Genomic DNA, 20,888 nt, shown 5'->3' with positions numbered 1-20,888 from the left:
GAGGTTCGAATCCCTGAATACACTTGCTCTTATCTCGCAGTCATGCTTCCGGTCTCAAATAGAATCTTGTTCTCCCTTTCTGCTAACTCTCGTCGGTATATAATCAAGGCATACCCCTTGAAATTCGCTTCATGAAAGCCATCGTATATTCGAACAACCAAGGACATCATCGAGCAAAACGCAAACGCGTGGCACTGCTAGTGAGCTTCAGCTGACTTCGTGGATTAAATAAAAGTTTTTGATACATCTCGGTGGTCAGCTAGTGATGGAATAGCTAAATCATCTGCTTCATCCATTTCTAGGTTGTGGAAAACTTTCGTATCAGCACCTTGCAGAAATACAGATACGTTTATCACCAAATGCGTTTTGGGAATACCGACGGCGAGTTTCTCAAACTGAATGCGAAAATCATCGATCGATTTCTCTCGCTTATTAAAACCCGACGTCTTAAAATGAACAATAAGTTGGTCAGCATTCTGACTAACCTTACCCTCCGGGTTCGAACTTGCATCTTCTCTATCTGCTGACCTAGCTTCAAACCACAGTTTACCCATCTTGAGAGTGGCACAGCGTTCTCTTTCGTTCTCTCTGGAAGCAGCTTCTATCCTTGTCAACTCAACCTTTTACTTCTCTCTGGAAGTAGCTTCTATTCTGGCTAGCTCTTGCATCGCTTCCCTTTGCTTTCTCCTTGTTGTTGCATTAGCACTTCCTGTTTTGCTTCCCGTTCCGTTTTCCTTTCTTAGATTCAGGTTTCCACAGACTCTGCTAGTCGTTCTCCATCGTAGTACAGATTCTAACGGCTTATGGCAATTAATTCCTTAATCATCTGTCCCTCCGTTGCTATTCTCATATACGAGCGTAGTACTCTCTATTTTCTAAATCAACTATCGTAATGTACCTGGAAAGTAGGTTTAAAACCTTGATAATAGGTGTTCCTTACTTACCAATGCCGTTCCTTGCCTAGCAGATAAGATGCATACAACCTAACAACTAATACAGACAAGGTATGGATGTATGTTCAGATCAACTCTGAATTAACTATAAACCCATCGTCATGCTACTGTGTAAGTGTTACCTGAGTTGACTGGAATGAGCTATTAAACCCTGCCAATCACTAAATAATTTCCCAGCTTTATAGATACTTGACTTGCCTCAGACAAGATGTATAATGGCCCAATGTTTGCTTCAGGAGCACTCTGGGTAACTTGTAAGGTTATTTTAAGTGCACATGTGAAGATACAAAATACAAAGATCAGATTGAATCTCTCACTTCGTAGTTTAATAATAATAAGTACCTAATACCAACTCCCTGCTCTAAAACAAAATATATACCTACTTCCAATCATGGAAGAGACGCCACTTATTTCACAGCCTAGCTACTGCTTTATATATATACTGCAAAAAAGATACGCATTAACACATTTCGATCTCCCAACAACTCAAGATTCAATAGAAAAAAAAAATTATTAAAAAGTATTAATAACCAAATTAACTAATATATTCAGCACAAAAACTTCAATTTCTGCTCAATGCAGTTGACAAAGTAATGGCCTGATTAATGCAATTCCCGTTTAACAAGTTGATTCATCATTCGGAATGTCCCGATCTACAAGAGGATGAGTCACTATTGTTGTGATGTTCCTCCTACTCATCTGTTTCAATCTTTCTCCCCATTCCTTCTTTTCTTCGCTTCTTCACTCCATTATTATAATATTTATGAAAATGATATGACACATACATGCTGTAAAAGTATTGACGTATTCCTTTCAGGTACTCTACAAACTAGTAAATGAAGTAATCATTGATAGCGCATGTGTCACAAGAGTAAAATCACACGCAGTAATCATTTATACCGCATGTGTCATAATAATTAAATCATACGCATAATTATCAGTCTCTGCTTTTTACGTTATTACGTTCTAATACATGCAAATCGGCATAGTCCTTTTCTAGCATACTGTAAGCGCCGGATTGCTTTCCGCCTATGTAGAACACCCTTGTTCTCAGGTAGGTTAGACTGAAAATTATGCCACGAACAGGGCTCATTACACCCTAGTAGGTTCCGACCAACGTACTACCTTAATGAATATTAATGCTGATCTACTTCCTGGATTTCATTCCTGTTCCAGTGAACTGTTAAATGTGAAATACAACAACAATTGCTGAGACCTAATTGACGACTAAAAACTGAATTATACATACATCTGCATTCATATTAAGCAAAGCGATCATGGCTGTAATAATCAGACGTATATGAAACTGATAATTCCATTATAAACAGATGCAGTAAAAGCTACAAATCTGATAAATTCTTAGTAAATGCAACTTGATCACCGGGGTATACCAGTCTAGAATGGCTGTATCAAAGAACTGCATGACTATGATCTGAATGCGTACCTGATGTGGCGTAAACCTCGTAATGGACCTCTGAGTAACTGAATACGTCAAATTAGAGCTTAATTTAAGTATCCTCTAACACTGTGTAAGAAGAATAAAAGCCCAAGGCATACAAGGATGGAAATTAATTTTAAAATGTAGACCAACATAAATTCTGGAAGAAAGTTAAATTAAATAATACGGCAACCTCCAATCGGCTACCAATTTGAATTGAAGGGTACCATGGTCAAAATAGCATATGCAACATGTGGAAAATCATTCTGATGCCTTATTCAACAGTGTTACAAATAATTTTAAGTGATTCTATCAGTGTTCATGATCACTTCGAGTCGTACTGAACAGATCTGATTGTCTGAGATCCAACATGCCATAACTAAACATAAAGAGGGCAAATGTTCAGGACCAGGCTTTTTATGTCCAGAACAATCTATATTTTCACTTAGCAGACTTCCTATCCTTACGATGGTTTTATATGTTTTTTATCATTTTCTTTGGATTTTTATATCATTAGAATATACAATGGGGAAATGTAACTATTTTTAGTTCTCGCTTGGAAGAACTTTGATTGTCCCAAATTGTCACTCTTTATCAGCATATGCAAAATTAAATAATTTTGTATTTCATTGAAATTGCTAATTTAAAAGAAAATAATATGAAGTTTGCAACCAATTATTCAAGTATTCAAGATGTATGTAAGACAAAGAAAGAAAAGCGCAGCATTCGTATTAAGCCTATATGTTATACAGCAGACACTGGTGTACGTAACAAAGATAACGGCCGTGTTCGTAGAAACAAATTAGTATTAACAGTCCTAGAAAGCTTTCATTCTGGTATGTAGTACATTAAAACATTAGTAATCATAATATGATATTAATGTAAAAGTCTAAGTTACTCAGATAAAATGTAGAGAGCCCTAGTCTACTGCGTAGAATGCAAAAAAAAAACCATTCAACATTTCTTTCTAAGCTAATTAATAAATGGTATCTCCATTTTCTGTCAAGATCAAGTATCTATAATTATTCCAGAGATAAAATATAATTAGAAAAACTGCATAGTAAATAGTTCATTAACAGATCGTATCTATAATTAAAAGTAAGAGGATTTTTCTTTATTAGAGTGTGTGCTTGAATATATTTGAATTTAAAAGCATCAACTTCATTCGGAGCCCCATGATTTCACAGAGCCTGATGTGTGGCGCGACCGAGTACCCGGTGGTATTACTTGGTGTGCATAATGGTCTCGTTAGCCTTGGTAGGGAGCCAGTCTAAGGGAATGAAAACTGCCTCCTATCCCGTTAGCATTCTCGTACATATTGTGTAGGTGAAAGAAACTCTGATCTCCTACCGCTGCCTTGTGTATATCTTCTGGGGAAGGAAAGGCTATGGGAGTAAGACCAAACAAACACTTCGAAATGAAACCTTTAAGGCGGCTGGGTGTTAAACACATCTTCCTTCCGGCAGCTCCTGCATCCAAATTGGTGCCAAATATCATGCTCAGCATTACTTTGGACCCCACCAGGAAGGACGAGAGGGATATCCTAACGTCATGGGAGCCCAGAATATCCATAATCCACGCCCAAGCTTGCTTCCTGGTAGGGCCACTCCAGCATCGCACCTGGGTGAGGAAACAGCACGGAAGCTAGCAGACTTTGGGTTAAAAACACCACACGATTGGTGTAGAGAAGGGATTTCATTGGTCAGATTCGACGGTGGGAGGGATGATCGCATCCCACCGGTCGACTACCACCCGCCTCAAGCCGAGAAGCCCTCGGTCAGTAAGGTGTTGTCCCGCCAACATCTGCCTGATAGAGTGGAACTCAGTGTGTTGCTCAGAATGACAATCGGTCGGAAACTCAGCACCAGCATACAGAAACAAGAAACCAAAAATGAAGACTCCTGTTATTTGATTCGCAAGCTTTACCGTGCGCACCATGTGCACAGGCATCTCTGACGACCTTAGGGAACTGGACGACACCAGGAAGAGGCACACTAGACTAAATGTCTGCATAGCTGCCCCTCAGGAAAACAGGCTCGCATCCAGAGAGATGAACAGTACACATTCTTCTGGAAGGGTCGAGAACCTGAGGAGCCCTGCTATCACGGAGTTGGCTTCGCCATATAAAATACCATCCTGGCCTCGTCTGAGCCACATTCAGGTGGCACTGAGAGTCTCTTGTCCATCTTACTTGTCAGTACTACAGGGCATGTTGGCATCTTCAGTGCCTACAGCCCCACCCTCATGTCTTCAGAAGACCAAATGATCAGTTATTTAGGTAGCTGGACAAACGGACCAAATGATGCCCTAAAAACGAGCCACTATTCCTCCTCTGAAACTTTAATGCCGGAGTAGATGCGGACCACGAGTCATAGCCTATATGCCTCATACATCATGGCACTGGAAATACCAAATAAAATGGTCAGAGATTGCAGGAGCTCTGCACCTACCATGACCTATCTGTTACAATTACCTGCTTTAAGTGTAAGCCACAAGAAAACGTGTTGTGGAAACAACCCAGGTCTCATTGGTGGCACCAACTCGACTTGGTCATCACCAGGCGCTATGCGCTGAATAGCTTTATCTCCAGCAAACGCTACCACAGGGTAGACTGCCACTGCGACCATGATCTTGTGATCAGCAGGGTCTGCCTCCAGCCACACAAGCCAAACAGTTCCAATCCAAAAGGTCGCCCTCGCATCAAATCTGCGCAGATGTCTGTCCCTTCCAAGGTGGAGAAGTATGTGTCCGCCCTGAACCAGGCTCTCCAGGAGCTGCCAGAGCTCGATGCCACAGCCAAGTGGAACGCAATGAATGATGCCACCGAAAGGAGAGCCATTTCCACGTTCGGAAAGAAGGATCGGCCCAGTCAAGACTCGTTCAAAGCACGCCTTTCAAGGATGGAACCAATCATCGAGAACAAAAACAAAAAACATTCAGGGCTTAAAAAAATGCCAAAAATTAACCTACGCTTGTTGACCTCATAAATGACCGAATTAACACCATCGCATCCTTAGACAATGCCCGCACGAGTATTGGCAGCAACTGTGTCAATGAAACCAACGCAGTGCCGAATCAAGAAATATACTAGGTAAGGACAGTGACATTAAAAAGGCCTTAGTCCTTACAGCAAAAGAGGTCGCCCACTCCACCCCACGCTCGAAATCTCTGACAATAGAGAAGATCACAAGCCGTGAACAACATATATCCAGATGGGTGAAGCACTACTCAGAGCTGTACACACCGAGAAACATCAGCCACTGATGCGGCCCTTAGCAGCTTACAGAAACTGCCTACCATGGAGAAGCTCGAAATTGTGTCCAACTTACAGGAGTTCAGCAAAGCCATCCACTCCCTTCCAAACGACAAGCATCAGATAGCGACAGTATCCCACCATAAGCTATCAAACGTGGGAACCAACACTGCTTCATCTACTGCATGAGTTACTCTGCCTCTGCTAGGAGGAAGAATCAGTCCCTTAATACATTCGAGACGACACCATTGTGACCCTTTACCAACACAAGGGCAACCGCAGTGAGTGTAACAATTACAGAGGGATCTCGCTCCCCAGCACCGTTGGCAAAGTGTACGCCTGCATCCGACTCAACAGGCTCAGCTGCAGCCGGACCGTGTGTATCTGGAATCCCAGTGCGGCTTCAGAGCAGCCAGGTCGACAACAGACATGTTATTCTCCCTCCGACAAATCCAAGAGAAGAGCAGAGAGCAAGGTCATCCACCCTACATGATATTCATCGTCCTCACAATCTCCTTCGATTTAGTCAGCAAGAAGGGCTGATTTGAACTTCTCAGGAAGATCGGCTGCCCTCCAAATCTCCTCAGCATGATAATCTTTTTCCATGCTGATAAGACGGGAACAGTCCGTATGATGGATCCTACTCAGACTCATTTCCCATCAACAGCGGCGTGATGCAGGACTGCTAGCTGGCGCCAACCATTTTCGGGATCTTTATCTCCCCGCTCCTGTCCTACGCCTCTACTCATCCCCTGATGGCGTATTTCTGCGCACTAAGTCCGACAGAAGACTTCAATCTGGTACGACTGCTCGCAAGGTGATTTCGGTGCTCACGAAGGAGGTACTCTTTGCGGATGACGCTAATCTTGTGACCCACAACGAGGATGCTCTCCAGAGACTGGGAAACCGTTTTGCTGATGTATGTAAGCAGTTCAGGCTCAACATCAGCCTGATAAAGACAAAGTCGACGCAAAAGATGCCACCACTGCCCTTCCATTAAACTCCATGGAGTCACCCTGGACGTAGTCAACAACTTTACTTAACTGGGATCAACCATAAGCAAGATCTCTCGTTCCATGTGGAGCTGGATAGAAGTCATGGAAAGGCAAATACCGACATGGCACGACTAATCGAAGGCGGTGTGGTAAAACAACGCGCTGACAGAGCACACCAAGATCAAAATCTACCAGGTCCTCGTTTTCAGCAGCCTCCTATATGGAAGTGTGACCTGGAGCACAAACATGAGGCAAAAGCGTGGGCTCAACTCCTTCCATATACTTTGCCTTAAACGCATCCCGAAAGTCAGCTGGCAAGACTGTGTCCCACACAGTGAGAGCCTGCAGCGTGCAAGTATCATCAGCATGTACTCCCTGCTGTGCAAACGCCGCCTTCGACGTCTGGGACACTTCCGACGCATGCAGGATGGGGGGGGGGTATATGCCAAAGTGTATCCTATATGGCCAACTGGCCACTAGCACAAGAAGAGCGACTTCTCCTCACCCAGTTTCAAGGATGTGTGCAAGAGTGACATGAAGGTATGCTACATTTCACCCGACGGATGGGAAGTGCAGGCCAAGGACGAAGGCACCTGGAGACTGACGGTCCGCCAGGGCATAGCAGTCGCTGGTACAAGGAGAGGCCAGCTGGCAGCAGAGAAACGTGACAGAAAGTGGAGTGTGTCAGCAAATCCAAAAACACAGACTTTTCAGCACGTCTGCATCAACTGTAATAGGGACTGTCACTCGCGCATAGGCCTGCACAGCCAAAGCAGACGATGACAAAACCCCAGAGACAGACGACACGCCAAGGGCGCTACTCACATGGCATCCCAAGAATGAGCCGCCAGTGATAACTGGGTTTATAAACTTGGTTCTTGGATAGTGAACACTAAGCTGGACATAACAAACAGAAAGTGACCAGCAGAAATATGCGAGAAATGGAACTGGACAAGTTCATTTTCCTGGTGTCTGATATTGTATGGGCATTTGTGATGTTGACCCAATGCGATCTGAGTTATATGGCCGAATCAAGTAATGTATGGATATTGCCATCTAATATGTCATTGCCCTGTCCAGTTCTTGAGGTTGGGGTGGGGTACGGGATGTTAATCTACATATCGGGCGCTCCATTCTATTTTTTGAGATGGCAAATTTGGCATTTGTTGTTCTCTATCTCTTTTAACAGCAAAGTATGGCTTTGAACTTTTGTGTGCAAGCTGATGATGTATTCGTTCCGCAAGGTATGCTACGGCGCCTATACATTTAGTACCCATATACTTGCCGGCAAACCAACTTCTGTCCACAATCTGCAAGTCTGATGTTATTCAAAGAATGAAAACCAGAAATAACTACACATATACAGTGGTTATCAATCTGGTTTTACCCAACATCTAAATCTGTACGACAAAATACACGTCTTGTGACACACCTGCTGCTTTAGGAACTTATGAGTGTTCGTACAGAGTTACACTATTTGATAAGGAGGCGCATGTGGCATGCACAGGTAGAGAATAAGATCGTAGCTTCTAATACCAACGAAGTGGATGCTAATGTGACTACCTAGTAAAAGTAAAAGTAAATCTCTGAAGTGTCACTTATATGTATGATGTTGACGGTATGAGTAGCCATGTATAGAAAACTTTCCTGCAAGTATTTCACCAGGGCAGAGGCAATAAATTGGTATAAATTAGTTGTTTATAATATGCACAACATGTGCATAAAATGCACTGAAACGTCATTATTGATACTTACGAAGTAGATGCTACTATATCCACTGTGAGAAAATATTCCCTTAAGTAGGGCCAAATGACGTTCGATACAGGAAAAATCATTAATGTGTCACATAAGTACCTATGTGGTGGACAAGATGATGAAGAAAGCTTATCAGTATGTATTCGGTCAAAGCACAAATTAAGCGGCAATATCAAATGAGTTTTCTATGTCACGCACTAGACCTGCATTAATTAAGATATTTATATCGCTGTGAGGAACGTCATCGTGACCAGTGCAATTATATACCAAAGGAACCTATCTGTGTGAAGACGGCAAGTTATTAGCACTGACAAATTGGAACCTTTGTCTTTGTCAACAGTAAGAACAGAAAAATAGGGATCAGTGTGACTAAGACAAATGTATGCATATATCTTGTGGTTTTATTGCATGAAATTTTAAACCTGGGAGAGCTGGATTTGTGAATTCGTAGTCGTTTGCAAAAGATATTATGATCTGACAAGGCACATGAAGAAAAACAGTTGTTCGTTCTCTATCTACTTTGATTTCTTGGTGTCAATTGCATTTGTTTCTAATTAGCTTAATGGCCTTTCATTTAATATCTCAAATGTTATTATTAAATTTTCTAGGTATTTGTTTCATCATGAATAAATTTAAAATACATGTAATTCCGCAGTTGAGCTACATCGAAATGGGACCAGACAATTCAATGTGGTAATGATATCAGTACACCTTTGGAATTTATAAATTATCTATAATAATAATAATAATAATAATAATAGCACTGACAGCACCAAGGTAATTGTCAGATGCCTATATTTCAAATTGAAATCGTTAAACGAGTTTCATTTTAAACCTATCAGTAATCACAACAGGGTTAGAACGGAAATTAAACTTTAAAATTTGAGGTTTTTCAGGTTTTTTGTCAGGGTTTTACATGTTTCAAGGTTCAAAACACAACGTAGTTACAATATGATCTACATGGTGAGCATAATATTTATTTAAACAATTGTTTCCAAGCAAAATAAAAAAAGATAAAGTGAATATTAATAACTTAAAATGGCTGAAGATCTTTAATATCAAGGTCCCCATGCCTTTTTAAAGATAGTTTCTGGGATCACATTACTCAATGGAATTACAGAAAATTTAGTTTAGTAAACGTATCTTTTGCAAGTCAAAAGATCTGTAATGTTCAAGATTCTCCCAAAATATATAAATCAAACTTATGACCATGTGCAAATTCACAAATTGTATCTAGAAACATGTTTTGTTAATGTATGTTCACATGAATTTGCATGTTATTTCAATTTACAGAATAAAAATGTAAACGTAACTTTACTGAACTATATTATGTTCATATTTAGGAAATAATCATGGGCGCAGAAATCCTTTGACCGTATTGTCCGAGTCAGAATTTTTTCTCTTACGGACGAGTAACGTTTGCAAGGTTACTTGTTAGCAGACAAGTAAGTTGTGGCTTGTCTAGTCTCAGTGATATTTACAAAAGTGTCATTTATACTTCAAATCTAGTAAAATACGGGTTTGTTGCATATTTGCATAGTGATTGCTGAAATTTGTTGAGTAGGACCCAAATTATCTCCAGCTTCTATGGATTCATCCAAGGAAAGAAGTCAGAACTGGTTTAAGCAAAAAATTGTATTTAAACCAAATTTTCGTACTTTTACACAGACTTAAAAACGCTAACATCATAATGTACTAAATTATTGTGCCCGTCTGAGAAATTTAATCACCGTATCACCTGCAATTTTGTACTAAACGGCTGAAAGCAGACATGCTAATACTTTACCATTCCCATTGGTAGGCCTGTCTGAAAGAATATAATACAGTGATATTTTAAACGGCGAATTCAAACGTTTGAACGTTCATCGAGCTGCAGGTTTGAACAAACTGGTACATTCATGCGTATTTTTTTAAAGTTTCTTTACATATCCTTATGCTTGTGCATGCTTACTGTACTATCATGTTAAAATAGCTCGCACAATCTTGAGAACAAAGCACCATATTTTGTGCTGAATTACTCTGAACCTTTCCTTTTTGTAGCAGATGAAAGGCAATTTTGATAATAACGGCAAGTTTTTCAAAATCAAAAAGAAGAGAGCTATCGAATACAATGAAGAGGATTTTAAATTTATTATGTTAGTACATAATAGATAATCACAAAAATCGTCAATCAATAATTTGGTGAAAAATAAAATTGTGTCACGGATAAAACAAGAACAATACAATTCAAAATTGCACAAATTAAGAATATTATTCCGATAAAAGCGCAATGCATTGATGTAAAAAAGGAGCTTGAAACATAAAAGGTAGATGATAATCCATTTCACACAATCGCAACATCAGTTGGATATTTTCAGTTATGTTATGGATACTGTAAGACAAATATTCCATTGTTGTATTATGTTGTCTTTTGGGACCCCAGTAGGTGATATTTGTACACAGTATGTGCGCGAAAGTCCATTCACATGGAAATGAACATCCAAATATCTGGCGTTTCAAAATAGTATTACATGGACGAATTAGAATAACTGCAAATTTAACAACGTATTCCCGAGATATAACGCACATTTTATGGAATCAAATTCTGCAACATTTGGACCCGTCTTAAAATAAAATAACCGTTAACATGCATTTTTAATCAATACCATAGCGTAAACATATTAATACTTTACCACTTGTTTGGCTTTGACGTCCTGAAAGAATATAAAAGTGCGACATTAGAAATGATGAATTAATTTTGTGCAAACTTTCTGCATGCTAGTAATAGGCTGTAACAGACTTGTACATTCATACATTTTTCTTCTTAAGTAAGCTTGTTCATGCTTAATGTACAATCTTTTAAAAATTGCTCGCACAATCTTGAAAAATAAGCACGCCCGAGATCGCAACATAAATTGCACAAGCATACTGCTATGTTGCAAATCTATGTTGGTTGCTAACATTATAAATCAGCTTGTGGCACGCCTGCCGCAAGATTGTAACAAGCTTGTTATTCTGGTTTGTTTTGGATATATTCTGTGTTTTTCAGGGTTTTATCTTTGATCCAATGTCTTCACTATGTAGTATACGATAGAAACAAAAAGCATCCATATGCAGGTTAGTGGAAATGCGGCCTAAAGTCCCTGATAATTAATGCTAGCACAATTGCAATAAAATGATCATAGCTAGAGTTTTTGTTCTAACGTTTCCGACATTTGAGCTAGCAGTCTCACTAACTGCAACACACTACAAAGATATGTTTAACTCTGAATGTTACTTCAAACATTACAACTGAGATATAGTACACAAAATGGAAATTGTTCCTACTTGAGACCATTAATTATAATTAAAAATCAGATGATCACACAGACCACGTAGTCAGGCTTCTATGTGTACATCTAACAGACTAATGATCGAAATAGTGTACACGTTTCAAATATTAAAGTCCATATGATGAAACAGGATTTAAGATTTTATTGTTGCTTTAAGCGTTTGGCATTTCGTGTATAAACTACCATTGCACACCAATGCTTGCTTGAATGGCAATTTTTTTTAAAAAGAAATCAATAAAGTCACGGTACACATGCAACACAGAGGCAAATTGAATTTAACTCAATGTCATATTTCATGGTGCATTTTGGAAAGTCGATAATTACATGTGTACAGGCTTGGATGATTAAAAAGATCTACAAGACTAAACTGAAACAAACTCAAAACCAAAGCTGAAATACATACATATACCTGATGAACAAAAGATAATGGTTAAAAGCATGTATGATACATGTTAAGGAAAAGAGCTATAGCACCTTCATCAAATAATAATGGAAGGTTTATTTGAACTCTGTTTAAATCTGTTCATAGTACCAACACTGAATGTTAAAAGCAGACCGGTCATAAATCAAAATACATTGAATGATATTGTGACCCATGAACATTTTAAAATAAAATGGCCTTTCATTTCATCTGGAAATGCTTAAAGCAACACGAATTATTCATATTCATTGATCTAAGACAAGTATATGTATATGCATATGTTCTACTACACGAACTGTGTACATAAAATTAAATAAGTTCATGACCTAAATTCTGTAATAATTAAGACATCCTCATGTATAACATTTAACATGAGAGTGCTCAGAGGATCATTACACAACATGTGAAACCACTGTATTTATGATTCAGACAACAAGGTATGTATGTTTTGCTAATACTAATACTAAATTGATGACATCATAAGCATGCCCATATTTCCTAATTAATGCCGATAAACATATGTTAGGGTAGACAAAATATTGTATCTGGGATTTACGATACAATATAAAAAATTATATTTATTATTTCTCAGAGAATTATCTCTATTGATTTTTGCATTCATTTAATACAATTGAAAGACTTTGTTTACATATTACTGTGTTTTTAAAACAAACGAACAATAATATCTGGATTTTGATGAACATACAGCATAAGGTCAAACATGTATGTGTTTCCTAATGCAGTGATTTAAAATTTGGGTAGGTATTAAGAATAACCAAATATTATATATAATGTGCTAAATAATTCAAGTATTGAAAACAGCTTTACTGAATTAGATGCACAAATCAATATAGCTTAAGTTTTAGAAATACTGTAAACCTTTTTATGGAGATTATTCGTTTTTTAAGAGGGCTATGATTGACTGATTGATTGATTGATTGAATGATTGATTATATTTTTACGGAGCATCAGCACGATTGGCCTATTAGCGCCATACAAAATGTTCTATGTATGATCATTTAAAAGTGGTAGAAGGTTTTGTATCGACCAGCGACATAAAACCAAAGGGTAGAATATAAAACGATAAAATAGTAACGGTAATAAATAAAGCATCCCGGTCAACGGGGAATGCAATTGTGTATGATAAAAGGACAGATGAAAAGGTATTGAAAATAAGGAACGGTATATAAACTCCATAAGGCTGCTCAAAAATAAGAACAAGGTGATGGCATAACAGTTAGAGTTTACAGTAAATGTTTAGTTCTTTCAGGAATTCTAAAATACAAGTCAGGTCAATAGTATCAAAATGTTCCTTCATGTCATGCACGTTGTAGTACAGAGCTCGCGTAGGTTTTAGGTCGAAACACACCCTACTGGTTCATTGCAAGTAACGCACTCTGGTGGGTCGTCACCTTTTAGTATGTGGGAGTGGGTTATATAAATCTGACCAATTCGAATTCTTGCAATGACTACCTCCTCTCTACGGATAGTTCTGTAGGAAGGATTTCATTCTTCTATGGAAAGCTTGGGCGCATAAAGTTTGTAATTCGCTACATCATTCATAAAGACTCTTTGATACTAGGTTTAAAATCAGTATGAAGCATTTTAAAATCAGATGGTTCTTGGGATAGGGCCATTTTACCAGTGCGATCTGCACTTTCATTAGCTTTACGAAAAATATGGCTGGGTAAACAACAGTATACTTTATTGTGAGAGATGTTCAGCTCAGTATTTTTGACGAAAATATTGGTCTATAATGGGTTCTCCAGTTTTCTATTGTGTAGTGACTGAAGTACTGATAGTGAGTCGGAGAAGATAATGCTGTTTAAAATATGTTGGTTTTCGATATATTGCAGAGCAAGGTCTATTGATCTGATTTCGGCTGAAAATATAAATGTAGCATTTGGCATGCGAGCTTGTATTCTGTGTTTTCCACAAACGAAGGCTGCAGCAGCCTTTTCATCCGTTGATCCATCACTATAAATTCTTGTGTAGTTCTTAAATTTGGCGCGGAGTTCATCATAAGAATTGTGGAAGATGGAAGGGTTTCTCTCAGATTTTTTTGCCATCGTGTAGCGCTAAAAGTATTTTTAGTTGTTTGAGTAGGCAGGAAGGTGTTTCGGAGATGAATGTTTTCTAAAATTTAGAAAGATCAATTTTGGTACTGCCAAGGCCGGATTATATATTAATTCCAAAGGACGTATGGCTTTTGGTTTATCTACGTATAAGGTTCTGTATTTGGGTTGAAAACAGACGAAAATGGGGGTTATGGGCGTTTGATCCTAATTTGAGAGCTTGCTGTACAGAAAGCAATTCTCAACGATGTGATAAAGGTGGTTCGTTCGTTTCAGCGAGAATGCTTTCACAAGGGGATGTCTTAAATGCTCACAGAGAGAGTCTTATTACTTGATAAATAGAATCAAGTATCTTCAACTATGACTACCTAGCTGAACGTTCAAATATGACTTCCAAGCGTTTCGCTACGATGTGATCAAGGTGGTTCATTTGCTCCAGCGAGAAGGCTTATACACGGGGATGTATTCAGTGCTCCTAGAGCGAAAACTTGTCCTTGATGATGAAATGGGTCAAGCATTCTTCAAGTAGGACTTTTCTAGCTGAACCATAAAGAACGCAACCATGCTCCCGTTGGGAGCAAATAAACGTTCTATATAAATTGAGAATGACTTCTCTATCAACTTCCCAGTCGGTATGCGCTAGTACTTCATGTAGATCTGGATATTTCAAGCATTTAGCTTTCAAGTTCTTTAGGAGTGGAATAATGGTCAGTTTTCTGTCAAAGATAATAACTAAAAGCATTGTTTCCTTACAACGGGTGTAGGTGTTCCATCCAGCGTCAGTTTAGGTTCATCATGGTGTCCTTGTACCAGACTGAAATGCATGCATACCGTTTAAGATTTCGAGAATTTTAAACCGTTACTACTGGCCTAATTTTGAATTATGTTGATATTTTGTTGTAGTTGTCTGTCAATTGTATGCATGTGTTTTGATCAATAACATAATAGAAAATCATCAACTTATAACGAGCAATCCACACCAGGAGCTAAACACTTGGTGATTCTATTGATTTCGATTTTGAAAAGCGTCACATATAAAATACTGTCCTGGGGAACACCCATCTCTTGCTCGTGCTTATCAGAAAGGGTGGATCTTATTCGTACCTTGAATAATCTGTCTGAGAGAATAATTTATATGAAAAGAGGGCAGACGGACTTCTCGACCCAGATCGTGCAAGTCATTTAGTATCCCGTACCTCCATGTCGTGTCATATACCTTTTCTATATCAAGAAAAAGCATTACTAAATGTGTCTTCTTGATAAATGCTTCGCGAATAAATGTTTCCCGTCTAACCCGATGATCAATGGTGCTCCGGCCATGTCGATAGCTACTTTGGAATATTATATTGTTAGTTTCCAAGTACCATACGAACAGGGAATTGATCATTCATTCCATTGTTTTGCACACACAACTCGTCCGTGAAATGTGTCAATAGCTGATAGGATCTGCGCTATCTTTACCTGTTTTGGGAATTGGTATTATTGTTTCTTCTTTCCAAATTTTTGTACATTACCAGTAATCCATAAATCATTGAATATTTCCTGAAGAACTGTTAAAGATGTTTGTGGAAAGTGTTTCAAATAACGATAACGTATTTCGTCAGGCCCAGCGGATGCATCATAGGCCTTATTAAAAAATTTCATAAGCTCAAACAGTAAAAACGGTTGATAATAACGTTCTGAGTTATTCGTGCATTAACATCTGATCAGACTCAAGTTATCTGCGTTGTGTACAGACAAAGCTGATACTGACCGTTTTCAAAAAGTGCATCCAAACTTCTGATGTCCTCTAATATTCATGTATCCAATAAGGATCTTCTACTCAAAACTGTATAACGTGTGTAATCTGCATGCAACTACTCAGACAGCAATATTTATCTATAATCTTCTAATTACTCACATCTTTCATCCTGAAATAGCATTATAGCCTCTGATACGTGTTTTAAACCAGGCTATGCGAGTACTATTTCCCAACGTATCAACACACATAGATTCACCCAACAATATACTGAGCTGTGCCACTCAATTGGGAGGTGCCCTTTTCAGCAGAATTTCAAACTAAATATGTCTGATTATGTTATTTATTATGAAGGACCAAACAAAAATGGATCAGAAGTGGAGATTTCGGTTTTAAATATAATTTTTGTTGTGGAGGTGGAAAAACTAGAATTGCTTTCTTAATAGCATTTAAGTCTCTCTGTCTGAGCTACCATATTACACATCCATTTTCTTTTTCGAGGAAAATAATCGACATTGTTTGTATATGATTAGATAAAGCACTTGCCTAAACATTAAATATGTCTGGTCTCTTCAAATATTAATATTGCAGTTAATATGATCGAGATATATACCACTGCTCCTTGCTAGTGTTCCCGATGGCTAAAATCACTTGAATATTTTAACTAGCGGCCTGCCTATGTTTTTCTAGACACTTCCTACACAGTATGTATATCTTGTCCAGAGTTTATGTAATATTGTATGTGCTTTTAATGTTACAGCCTTAACATCATGGCTGCAAAGTTGTACTCTTTCTTTTCGAGACCTAGATTTTATCTAAAAACCTGACTACACGAGAGCCACTCTGGGCATGGAAAATGATTTATTTGAATATAATATTGTGTCCCTTTTTCAGAAGTTAAAGTATGGATACACAAGAAGTGACATACTTGCACGTTCCTACCTATTACCTTGAAGTGTGCATTATGTCACATAATGCTTGGCATATCTAGCAGCTGTATAAATTTTGGACAAGGTTTACTCAACAGCAAAGGCGTTTAATGTTACGAGACATGTACTCACCAAGAAACTAACAATGGACAATATAATAACATAATATGATCTTCTTAAAATGCGTGAAGTTCCCACTAATAGTCGCTAGATGCACCACTAATAGTCGCTAGATGCACCACTAATAGTCACTAGATGCATTAATTTACTGAAATCAGTACTGCCCTTTCACAAGTCGGTAAATACTACCTCCTTCTTGTAATGATATTGATAAATGCATATTATTGCTAACATATTAAGTTTGCCGAACATGATCAATCTATCAATATACAGAGAGACAGATGCATGCATACATACATACATACATACATACATACATACATACATGCATGCATGCATGGATGCATGCATACATACATACATACATACATACATACATACATACATAAACACACATACATACATACATACATGCTTACATACATACATACATACATACATACATACATACATACATACATACATACATAGACACACAAATAGAGATAGATAGATAGATAGATAGATAGATAGATAGATAGATAGATAGATAGATGGAAAGATAGATGGATATATATATAGATGGATAGATTAATAGACAGATGGATAGATAGACAGATATAGATAGTTATATGGATAGATAGATATTTAGATAGATAGATAAATATATAGACTTTTAGATAGATATATGGATAGATAAATATATAGATATATAGATAGACAGATAGATAGATAGATTAATAGACAGATAGATAGATAGATATATAGATAGATTAATATATATATATATATATATATATATATATATATATATATATATATATATATATATATATATATATATATATATACATATATATGGATAGATAGATATTTAGATAGATAGATAAATATATACTTTTAGATAGATATATGGATAGATAAATATATAGATATATAGATAGATAGCTAGATAGATCGATTAATAGATAGATACATAGATAGATCGATATATATATATATATATATATATATATATATATATATATATATATATATATATATATATATATAGAGAGAGAGAGAGAGAGAGAGAGAGAGAGAGAGAGAGAGAAAGAGAGAGAGACAGATAGAGAGAGGGGTAGGTAGGTAGCTAGGTATGTAGGTAGGTAAGTCGGTATATATATATATATATATATATATATATATATAGAGAGAGAGAGAGAGAGAGAGAGAGAGAGACAGACAGACAGACAGACAGACAGACACAGACAGAGATAGACAGAGTGACAGAGAGAGAGACAGAGAGAGAAATACTGATACGTACATATATTCCTTCAGACGTTCGTACATGCTTTCAACACACAAAATATATCCATATAGTAATTCATCTTGATAAATTTTAGATGATTTGATTGTAATCAACACATGGTGGTTGTTGTACCTGTAGGAAATATAAGATCAACATAAAAGTGTAAATGTTCTGTTCCTACTATAATCTAGGTCAGGGGCCAAAAGGATACAATTTGCACACCAAGCATCCTTCAAAAGAACAAACCGTAAACTTTAACATTTTTTTTGCAGTCGATATGGCTGTGCAAAAGTCAAAGTCCAAGTCGAACATTTCTGTTGGTTTTGGAAGCTCATATATGTATATCCGAATGTTTGATAAATACAGCATTAATTTATACAATGACAGAAGTGTGGAATTCGGGTATTGGTATAGATCATTACCTTCTATTATCCATGACGTGATCATTTATTAAAGTCACTGTCACGTGATAGTGTATGCCTCATCAGGTAATGAACAATACAATATAATAGGTGCTAGGCAACAACAAAAAAGAAAATAAAGCGAACTATAATTAGTTTACTTTTATTGTTTTCTAGAACTGAAAATCAGCGCATAGCCAGTCGATCACTAGTTTGATTGAAGTAAGTGATCACCATAACATTTTTTCCGGTTGCATTTTAAGGAAAATTAATATATGTGTATTGTCTGTAAATAGCTACCACGCTGCTCCTTATTTTGCCCGGAGTTTTGGTGACTTTCATTTTCGAAATCTCGATTTCAGCTGTTCTGTTATGCTCAAAAGCCTCAATAGTTATTTCAGCAAGCCCGCACATATAATCACGCCCAAACACACGCATTTTTTATTCACGATTAACATGGATTTCCTGGTAATTTCATCCTGCAATATCTTTTTAACTTCGATTTTTTTTCACATCGAGAACATATATGATCCTTCAAAGTTCCTATATTAATAACGTAATCGCGTTGACAGGATCTCTGGATTCAGCACACCCAAGCAATTTTAATCAATTACTCTTTCTTACTGACACAACCGTAATAAAACCATTAACAACATGTGCCTAAATTGTATGTTCCAAAAATTCTGTGTTCTGGGCGTTTCGTTTTCGCCCAAATAACGCTTCGGACCTTTTGCTGTATTATTAGCTAAACATCAAGCGTGAGTCTGTTTGGGGCATGTCAATATACATCGAGCCCAAGTCTTTGTTCAACGAAGTCATCACACACTTACGGAACGGTTATTCGGTCATCAATATGCAAACAAATCATTAACACGACCTTGGATGCCTAGTACTCAAATTTCAGAGTGATCGCGGACCCAAAGCGCTAGACTTGTATTGTATAGTGACCTCAGAATGCAAAGGGATCGGGTTATTACGCAACATGGCTTTCATCAGCTATTAATGTGTTAAATACTGAAACCACAAGCATTATCGAATTGGAACCCGTGGATGCAAAATGGTGGAAAACCGTATCACTGGCATATGTGCTTAACAGCTGGGTCTGTACGCTTTACGTTTGCTAACAGTGTCATGCTTGACGTGCTTGTGTTACGCAACCCACTACTTTACACTTGATTAGTCATTTACGCTTTCTGCTTCCACCACTTGGCCCTTTGTTAACGGGCTATTGTATGTCCAGCTCGTTTAGGCCCACTGGCCTGTACTTATTATGTTCGTACTGGTTTTATGCTGCATTCCACATCCCAAAACTATGATCCGTACTTTTCAAAATGGTCAAATTTTGTTCCTTGTTTCATTTTCATTCTTACTATTACAAAGTTCGTGCCTCATCTCACTACAGTGAACAGTGATGTTCATAATATTACAATAAGGGTATGCATTTCCAACGATTGCTATGTTGTAATACACTGATATTGATGTAATTCTTCACTTTTTGTGGCATTCCTTACAGAATGCACCCTGCATAGAAAGCTGAGGCGGCGTCGCAAATGGCAGTAAAGTGAGCCAGACCAACATGGTCCAACATCCAATAAACGGTAAATAGGTCCAGAAAGAAGGCACAATTGTCAACACCAATGGCCGCCAACCCTCAACCTGGAACATCCAGTGAAGGAGCTTGGATAGACCTCCATCTTCTGAATGTTATAACCCAATAGGTCTCCGACAGGCTCACCACCCAAGTGACACAGGAGAACCATAACAAATATGATCAGCTGGTAGCTATGTTTAGGTTGTCAACGGAAAATAGTCATCACACTGGGTTTCAACTTGTACAACTTGCTACAATGGACAACACACCAGCAGCATCCATGGTCTCCGGCGCATTGAGGAAACCACGGCTTCACTTACAAGCACAGCTGTGGATACAGGTAATGTTGTCCAGATCGTTTCTGCCGGGGTGGTGGGGGGGCTTTCACAATCACAACTTGTAAGCTCGTCGGACTTCCCATCCACTCTAATCCCTGCTGAAATTAAGGCAAACATATGGGCGGGCTCATGCATTGATTTTTCTACCCTGCTGAATAACTAGCAGGATGCGAATTTCAAATTTCAGTTGGATACGCACAATACTACTCCTTAACTTCTTAGCATTTTTCCAAATATTACGACCGTCTAACTCACAATAGGGCTTTTGATTCTTGCGTGGAGACTGCTCGCTAGTGTCCT

General features: G+C 38.0%; 1 long non-coding RNA gene across 1 annotated transcript in view; it reads right to left on the bottom strand.

Annotated features, from left to right (window-relative positions):
* LOC149770895 (uncharacterized) overlaps positions 1–20,888 on the bottom strand; it is a 44,225-nt gene that overhangs the window by 9,534 nt on the left and 13,803 nt on the right. Inside the window, exons 3-4 of the long non-coding RNA XR_016418444.1 lie at positions 11,067–11,087; positions 10,181–10,201 (exon numbers count right to left, since the gene is read on the bottom strand). This is a non-coding gene — a long non-coding RNA (uncharacterized LOC149770895). The remainder of the gene's footprint in view (positions 1–10,180; positions 10,202–11,066; positions 11,088–20,888) is intronic.

The sequence above is a fragment of the Sinohyriopsis cumingii genome, unplaced genomic scaffold, assembly GCF_028554795.1.
Source record: "Sinohyriopsis cumingii isolate HCF-2022 unplaced genomic scaffold, ASM2855479v2 utg002228l, whole genome shotgun sequence".
NCBI lineage: Eukaryota > Metazoa > Mollusca > Bivalvia > Unionida > Unionidae > Sinohyriopsis > Sinohyriopsis cumingii.
This window is presented reverse-complemented; position numbering and strand designations above follow the sequence as displayed.